The sequence below is a fragment of the Lathyrus oleraceus genome, chromosome 6 (assembly GCF_024323335.1).
Source record: "Lathyrus oleraceus cultivar Zhongwan6 chromosome 6, CAAS_Psat_ZW6_1.0, whole genome shotgun sequence".
Lineage (NCBI taxonomy): Eukaryota > Viridiplantae > Streptophyta > Magnoliopsida > Fabales > Fabaceae > Lathyrus > Lathyrus oleraceus.
Window position 1 is genome coordinate 214,467,014 of NC_066584.1, and position 9,252 is coordinate 214,476,265.

The window sequence follows — 9,252 nt, forward strand, 5'->3', positions numbered from 1 at the left end:
AATGCCACATATAAAGACAAGGCTTCTGATATTGGGTGTACCTGCTGGAGCTTATATGGAAGACATATGCTGCAGGATTGTTTCAGTTGACATACTCATTGTCATGGTAACCGATATGGCTGTACCTGCTATAAAAGGAAACTGGATTATGCAGGATTTTTCCAGATGTCAGACCCGATGTCATGACATCCTGTACACAGAACATTCAGTATGAATGTCTGGTGTTTTGTGATTGCACAATCGGTGGCAATTATTGGTTGATTGAAGATATGGCTAGCTGGCGCAATCTATCAGGGATATCAACCAGATTTGTTTATTTTCCAAGGAGATCTTTACAGCTGATATGAAAAAATTTAATTGAAAAATATATTTAGGGTTTTCAAGTTGTCCAATGTTTCTATAAAAAGGGACTTAGAAAACCTGATTGTACACACAACCAATACTGAGCGAAATTTAGAGAGAGAGCTAGGGTTTGTGTCTGTAGGTCATTCAAGTCATCCATAAATGATTGAATTAGACTGATTTGTCTTCTTGATCAAAGCTTTGAAGCAAGATCAAAAGTGTGTCTTCTTGATTGAAACTGTGAAGTAAAATCAGGAATATTGTAATTGAAAAGTATTTTCTTTTCACAAGGGATTGTTGTTTAAAATCACGGGTGTGTGATTGTAAGGGAAGTGAGTGGGTTCTCATATCTAAGAGTGCTTAGGTAGAAATTGCACGGGTAGAGATTAGGTGAGAAAGACTGTAACTTGGTGAAGTGTACGGATAGTCTTTGAACTAATTCTATTATAGTGAATTTCCTTCCTGGCTTGGTAGCCCCCAGACGTAGGTGAGTTGCACCGAATTGGGTTAACAATTACTTGTGTGATTTGCTTTTCAATTCTGTTTAATTATCCATTGTGTATTAACAGATATTAGTGTCGTGACATTACCTTCGATATCTTATATCTGATACCAGAATTTCAAGGCTTCAAAGGCAATTTATGCTCCACAATTTCCGAATCCAAACCAGGCATGTCTTGATAGGGCCAAGCAAACACGTCAGATTATTCTCGAAGAAGATCAACCAACCCCTTCTTAGATTCCGGACACAATTGAGACCCAATTTTGACTTCTTTCACATCATCATCGGAACCGAGGTTGACTAATTGAATCTGCTCTTCAAACGACTAAATGACTTTCTCCTCATGTTGAAGCAAACGGGATAATTCATCAGATACTTCTTCATCATCATTCTCTTCCTTAGCTTCAAACACAGGGAAATCAAAGTTTGGAGAGGGAGTATGATCATTATATTCAATGGGTGTTAGAACCAACCTACATAATGAGTTGATATTTTGATTTTAGAGAAGTGGAGTACAAACAAATATTATGCAGATGGAAATATTATTATTATTTTATGTTCTTTTGTGATTAACATTTTCATAAAAAGCAAAAAGTAAAAATAAAACATCATAGACGTGGATGAATAAAATTGTATTTCATTAATGATAATCAGGAAAATTCCCAATAATGTTCACTTCTCCCTTAGGCATATGAGAAGGATTTTTTACAAAAATAATAAAAACAATTTACTTAGGATGGTGAATGACAGTAGGAACATCAACAACAACCCAATTGTTGGAAGTTTGGCCATGCGTCACAAAGTTGTCACGAACTTCGTCTTCATCACCACTGTCTTCAATAATTGCAACTAAGTGTTAATCATTCTGATGAATGAAGCCTCCACTATGGAAAATTGGTTGCATAACCTTGACATTGGTGTTGAACGTCCCTGGTTGAAATCCTAGCCCTGTCCTGTTCTTGTTCTCAGCGACTTCCACAACACGGCCCCACTTATCAATGCTGTCAGCCTGAATAGCCTCTTGCGCATCCTTTAAAGAAGACATGGGTGCCCCAACTTTCTTTAATTCATTTGCAATGGACAAAGCTTGGAACGGTGTTCCAACTTCCTCCTTAACATCAACATACGTGAAAGATGACAAATGGCTTACTAACAATGCCTTCTCTCAACCAACAACGACAAGCTTGCCATTCTTCACAAATTTCAACTTCTGGTGTAGAGTAGACGTCACAGCTCCAACTTCATGAATCCATGGCCTCCTTAACAAGCATCTATAGGTCGGGTGGATATCCATTACCTGGAAAGTAATTTGGAAATCACTCGGACCTATCTTCACTGGAAGGTCAACTTCTCCAATGATAGTTTTATGAGAACCGTCAAACACTTTAACAACCACGCCGCTATACCTCATCGGGGATCCTTGATACGAGAGTCTTAATAGAGTTGACTTTGGCAATACATTCAACGATGAACCTGTATCAACCAAAACATTGGATAGAGTTTCCTCTTTGCAATTCATCGAAATGTGCAGCGCTAAATTATGATTTTTGTCTTGCTCAGGAAGCTCTTCATCATAAAAACTAAAATTCTTACAAGAAGCAATGTTGGCAACAATGTGGTCAAACTGATCCATAGTAACATCGTGTTCCACGTAAGCTTATTCCAACACTCTCTGCAATGCTTCTCGGTATGCCTCAGAATTCATCAGCAATGATAACACATAGATTTTTGATGGCGTCTAGAGCAGCTGCTCCACAACATTAAATTCACTCCTTTTAATCAATCGTAATACTTCATCATCATCGTTAGCATTCAATTTGCTGGATTCACCAGACTGACACATTGGAGCACTAACTGGACCCACCGCAAGAACTTATGCCTTCTTTCCCATGGAAACATCTTCTACAATCTTAGGAAAAACCGGACTGAACACCCGACCACTACGGGGTCACCTTCGCAATATCTGCAATATTTACCACTTAATCTGCAACTGGGAGAGGAACCTTTTGATCATTTTCAACCACTATGGCATTATACTGATATGGTACATCTTTATCGGATGAATAGGGGATGGGGCCCGCTAACTGTATAACCAACGACGATACCAATTTGTTGACATTATTGCTGTTGCTGCTATCAAATTGAATGACTACCCACTTAGGGGCCTTGAGCACTGGCACTATGACATTCACATCATTCTCCATATCCCTTGACTGTTGAACCTGAATAACATTCTCATCCATCAACTTTTGAATATCCCATTTGACAATCATACACCCATAGGGGTTCACACTGCAAATGACACGACCATCATGGTCATGTTCACAATCACTAATTAAACACAAAGTTCTATGCATGTCCACCAAAGATCTACGGATACGCCTCAAATCAAAAACTCTGAAACTTCCTGGAAAGTCGTCCACCATGTTGACAGAAGCGTTACCATGAGCAGACGATCGGTTGGCTTTCACATTTGGCACTCTGTCCTCGAAGGACACCTGTCACACGGTGAACTGACTTGGGGGTGTTTTGCTTTTTATCGCAATGTCGCGGATAGCAAGAGTCGCCACCGACTTTTCTTTTATCCAATAAGGAAAGGTGGAAAAGAACAGGAAAGACCTCAATAGATTTTGGGTTCGGGAGGTACATTATGCAAAGGGAAGGTGTTAGCACCCTTTGTATCCATGGTTATCCATGGGCTCTTAATTACTGGATCACTTATATTTTTGTCTGAAAAGTGTCGGTGAATTGCTTAAAAAATGTTTGAAAGAGAGTTTAACTTTGTAATGATTCTCGTATGAATGTATACAAAGTATTTATCTCATTTAATTTTGAAAATGGTTTAGAAAAATATAACTCGGTAATGATTCTAGTATGAATGTATACCAAGTGGTGATTTTCTAGGATTTGTAAAGTGTGAGGGGTGGAAAATGTTTTAGGTTATGATCCAGTAATTGAGAGTTATACCTTCCTAAGGTCGTTATGGGCATTTCCTATCCTTATGAGGGTAAAACTGTCCTTACTATTGAGAAGTAAGTAGTTTTATCCTTTGGATGTAAAAGTGTCACCGTAGGGTCATCGATAGGTCATTGAAGGCAACAGTTGTAAGGATACCTTAGCATTCGAAGGGACGATCATCATTTAACCGTAGGCTACACCGAAGGGTCATCGAGGGACAAAATCGTATTTTCGAAGGCAACATCCGAGGGACCATGATTTATTTTATGATGATTTAATCGAAGGGTCTTTGCTAAGTGTATCCCTACATTCGCGGGACATGACCGTTATACCGTAATACCGTAGGGCAGCAAAGAGAGGTCCAAGATCACTTATTTAAAGGCAATATTTTAAAGTCAATTAGGTAATTAGGACGAGCCTCCATATTAAAATCAATACATTAAAATTAATACATTAAAATTAATACATTAAAATTAACACATTAAAATTAATTAAGTAATTTAGGGTGAGTCTCCACAAGGGTATCCCACAAATAAAGTGGAAGACCTAACGGCAATCTTTTCCTGGGACATGTGAACCTTGGCAAAATTCAGCAACGGGTTAGAATACCAAATCGGGGTGTAATCGAAGATTACACCGCAAAAGAAAATACAGCAGCATGAATGTCAGGCAAAACAGTGCATAATTAACATAGAATAGATTAGATACGCATAGGACATAACAAACAAAATATTAGCGACTGTCCCGTTCGCCTCTGCCTCGCCTAGCGAGGGCCTAGCGAATACTCGCTACATGCTCGCTTAGCGATGTGCTAGCGAGCGACTGCGGGTTTTGAATTTCAGAACAGTATGACTTCAACCTGCGGCATGGCTTATGGCATCCAACACATAATTATACGGTTCAGCATTCACAATATTCAGGCACACTTAAATTCACATGCAAAACCTCAAATATGTTTATGAATTCAATTATAATATCACATGCAAATTAAGAACATAAAGCGGTATCACATGCAAATTAAGAAAATAAAGCGATAATAGTAATGCAAACCTGTTTGCAATCGAATTGCAACCTTGAATTGGCGAGCCGGATTGAGTTGGGCGGTGGTAGCTTCGGAGCGGAGGAGCGGCCTTCAGGGTTTCTAAAGTAGCCTCCAGGGTTTTTGTGCCAGGGTTTTCGTCTGTCTCCCTCTGTTTTTCGTCCCCTTTTCCTTACTGAAGTGCTGGTATTTATAATGCCCTTTTTCATGACCTAATGGGCTAAGAACGAAGCCCGAAATTTTTTGTTGTCTGTCAGCCTCGCTAGGCGAGCTGGTAGCGAACGTTTGCTTCGCTAGGCGAGCGTGTAGCGAACGTTCGCTAGGCGAGCGTGTAGCGAACGTAACGTTCGCTAGGCGAGTGTGTAGCGAACAGGCCAGTTTTGGGCCATTTTCTGGATTGGGCCATTCGTGAGCTGGGCCTTCGTTCCTTTGGGATGTCAGTGCCTTGTGGAACAAGTCGGAGGGTCTTGGAAAATGCTTTGTAATATCAACGGGCAAATTTTGGGGTATGACAGCTGCCCCTGTTCAATATTCTTGAACCGAGAGAGTTAGAATGGCGAGTATGCCGTTCGTGGTCTGGAGGTGAAAGATTATTGAACACTAGAATGCCCCAAAAATTTGCGCTTGTCCATTAGTCTTGATGGAGATGGGCTTAAAGATGCCATCCAGGAGGTTCGATGACGAGATTTCCAGATTGTGTCGTACGTTAGACGATATCTGGAGACATGGGTGTCACACCGGGTCATACGCTAGGCCGTATAGTGAGTCATCCATTATGCTGTCGACTTCGCTGGGGAGTCAGAGTATGCTATATACTGCTAGGGATAAGGGATCAGAATGGATCGTACGTTAGACCGTGTCTGAATACCAGAGTGAGTTGTTCATTAGGCGGATGACTTTGCCGGGGATGAAAGATCAGAATGGATCGTACGCTAGATCGCATCTGAGCTGCAGAATGAGTCGTCCGTTAGGCTGAATCTGCTGAAAAGGGAGTAGTCGTGTACTAGACTACCATTCAGAAATGTACCTGTCCGAAGGTAGCATCTGAGTAAGGGAGTAGCCGTGTACTAGACTACCATTCAGAAATGTACCTGGCCGAAGGTAGCATCTGAGTAAGGGAGTAGCCGTATACTAGACTACCATTCAGAAATGTACCTGTCCGAAGGTAGCATCTGAGTAAGGGAGTAGCCGTATACTGGACTACCATTCAGAAATGTACCTGTCCGAAGGTAGCATCTGAGTAAGGGAGTAGCCGTATACTGGACTACCATTCAGAAATGTACCTGTCCGAAGGTAGCATCTGAGTAAGGGAGTAGCCGTATACTAGACTACCATTCAGAAATGTACCTGTCCGAAGGTAGCATCTGAGTAAGGGAGTAGCCGTATACTAGACTACCATTCAGAAATGTACCTGTCCGAAGGTAGCATCTGAGTAAGGGAGTAGCCGTATACTAGACTACCATTCAGAAATGTACCTGTCCGAAGATAGCATCTGAGTAAGGGAGTAGCCGTATACTAGACTACCATTCAGAAATGTACCTGTCCGAAGGTAGCATCTGAGTAAGGGAGTAGTCGTATACTAGACTACCATTCAGAAATGTACCTGTCCGAAGGTAGCATCTGAGGAGGGAGTAGCCGTATACTAGACTACCATTCAGAAATGTACCAGTCCGAAGGTAGCATCTGAGGAAGGGAGTAGCCGTATACTAGACTACCATTCAGAAATGTACCTGTCCGAAGGTAGCATCTGAGTAAGGGAGTAGCCGTATACTGGACTACCATTCAGAAATGTACCTGTCCGAAGGTAGCATCTGAGTAAGGGAGTAGCCGTATACTAGACTACCATTCAGAAATGTACCTGTCCGAAGGTAGCATTTGAGTAAGGGAGTAGCCGTATACTAGACTACCATTCAGAAATGTACCTGTCCGAAGGTAGCATCTGAGTAAGGGAGTAGCCGTATACTAGACTACCATTCAGAAATGTACCTGTCCGAAGGTAGCATCTGAGTAAGGGAGTAGCCGTATACTAGACTACCATTCAGAAATGTACCTGTCCGAAGGTAGCATCTGAGTAAGGGAGTAGCCGTATACTAGACTACCATTCAGAAATGTACCTGTTCGAAGGTAGCATCTGAGTAAGGGAGTAGTCGTATACTAGACTACCATTCAGAAATGTACCTGTCCGAAGGTAGCATCTGAGGAGGGAGTAGCCGTATACTAGACTACCATTCAGAAATGTACCTGTCCGAAGGTAGCATCTGAGTAAGGGAGTAGCCGTATACTAGACTACCATTCAGAAATGTACCTGTCCGAAGGTAGCATCTGAGTAAGGGAGTAGCCGTATACTAGATTACCATTCAGAAATGTACCTGTCCGAAGGTAGCATCTGAGTAAGGGAGTAGCCGTATACTAGACTACCATTCAGAAATGTACCTGTCCGAAGATAGCATCTGAGTAAGGGAGTAGCCGTATACTAGACTACCATTCAGAAATGTACCTGTCCGAAGGTAGCATCTGAGTAAGGGAGTAGTCGTATACTAGACTACCATTCAGAAATGTACATGTCCGAAGGTAGCATCTGAGGAGGGAGTAGCCGTATACTAGACTACCATTCAGAAATGTACCAGTCCGAAGGTAGCATCTGAGGAAGGGAGTAGCCGTATACTAGACTACCATTCAGAAATGTACCTGTCCGAAGGTAGCATCTGAGTAAGGGAGTAGCCGTATACTGGACTACCATTCAGAAATGTACCTGTCCGAAGGTAGCATCTGAGTAAGGGAGTAGCCGTATACTAGACTACCATTCAGAAATGTACCTGTCCGAAGGTAGCATCTGAGTAAGGGAGTAGCCGTATACTAGACTACCATTCAGAAATGTACCTGTCCGAAGGTAGCATCTGAGTAAGGGAGTAGCCGTATACTAGACTACCATTCAGAAATGTACCTGTCCGAAGGTAGCATCTGAGTAAGGGAGTAGCCGTATACTAGACTACCATTCAGAAATGTACCTGTTCGAAGGTAGCATCTGAGTAAGGGAGTAGTCGTATACTAGACTACCATTCAGAAATGTACCTGTCCGAAGGTAGCATCTGAGGAGGGAGTAGCCGTATACTAGACTACCATTCAGAAATGTACCTGTCCGAAGGTAGCATCTGAGTAAGGGAGTAGCCGTATACTAGACTACCATTCAGAAATGTACCTGTCCGAAGGTAGCATCTGAGTAAGGGAGTAGCCGTATACTAGATTACCATTCAGAAATGTACCTGTCCGAAGGTAGCATCTGAGTAAGGGAGTAGCCGTATACTAGACTACCATTCAGAAATGTACCTGTCCGAAGATAGCATCTGAGTAAGGGAGTAGCCGTATACTAGACTACCATTCAGAAATGTACCTGTCCGAAGGTAGCATCTGAGTAAGGGAGTAGTCGTATACTAGACTACCATTCAGAAATGTACATGTCCGAAGGTAGCATCTGAGGAGGGAGTAGCCGTATACTAGACTACCATTCAGAAATGTACCAGTCCGAAGGTAGCATCTGAGGAAGGGAGTAGCCGTATACTAGACTACCATTCAGAAATGTACCTGTCCGAAGGTAGCATCTGAGTAAGGGAGTAGCCGTATACTGGACTACCATTCAGAAATGTACCTGTCCGAAGGTAGCATCTGAGTAAGGGAGTAGCCGTATACTAGACTACCATTCAGAAATGTACCTGTCCGAAGGTAGCATCTGAGTAAGGGAGTAGCCGTATACTAGACTACCATTCAGAAATGTACCTGTCCGAAGGTAGCATCTGAGTAAGGGAGTAGCCGTATACTAGACTACCATTCAGAAATGTACCTATCCGAAGGTAGCATCTGAGTAAGGGAGTAGCCGTATACTAGACTACCATTCAGAAATGTACCTGTCCGAAGGTAGCATCTGAGTAAGGGAGTAGCCGTATACTAGACTACCATTCAGAAATGTACCTGTCCGAAGGTAGCATCTGAGTAAGGGAGTAGTCGTATACTAGACTACCATTCAGAAATGTACCTGTCCGAAGGTAGCATCTGAGGAGGGAGTAGCCGTATACTAGACTACCATTCAGAAATGTACCTGTCCGAAGGTAGCATCTGAGGAAGGGAGTAGCCGTATACTAGACTACCATTCAGAAATGTACCTGTCCGAAGGTAGCATCTGAGTAAGGGAGTAGCCGTATACTAGATTACCATTCAGAAATGTACCTGTCCGAAGGTAGCATCTGAAGAGATAAAGGTCTAACTTGGTCGTACATTAAACCTTATCTGAGTTGTCCGAGGACTTGACGGTCTAACTTGGTCGTACACTAGACTGTCACTGAGCAGAATCTGGTCTAACTTGGTCGTACATTAGACTGTATCTGGGCAGAATCCGAGGACTTGACGGTCTAACTTG

The 9,252-nt window shown here is 42.2% G+C and overlaps 1 long non-coding RNA gene across 6 annotated transcripts; it reads right to left on the bottom strand.

The window, feature by feature from the left end:
• Nucleotides 1-6,133: 6,133 nt before the first annotated feature.
• LOC127096648 (uncharacterized) lies at nucleotides 6,134-8,899 on the bottom strand. Of its 6 annotated transcripts, XR_007792758.1 has the most exons (5): nucleotides 8,808-8,899; nucleotides 8,169-8,232; nucleotides 7,850-7,913; nucleotides 6,956-7,019; nucleotides 6,134-6,444 (listed from the first exon to the last, which is right to left on the bottom strand). It is a non-coding gene; the product is annotated as an uncharacterized LOC127096648 (long non-coding RNA). The 6 variants fall into 6 exon arrangements; XR_007792761.1 differs by lacking the exons at nucleotides 7,850-7,913; nucleotides 8,169-8,232 and adding an exon at nucleotides 7,275-7,338; XR_007792762.1 differs by lacking the exon at nucleotides 7,850-7,913.
• Between the last annotated feature and the right edge of the window lie 353 nt (nucleotides 8,900-9,252).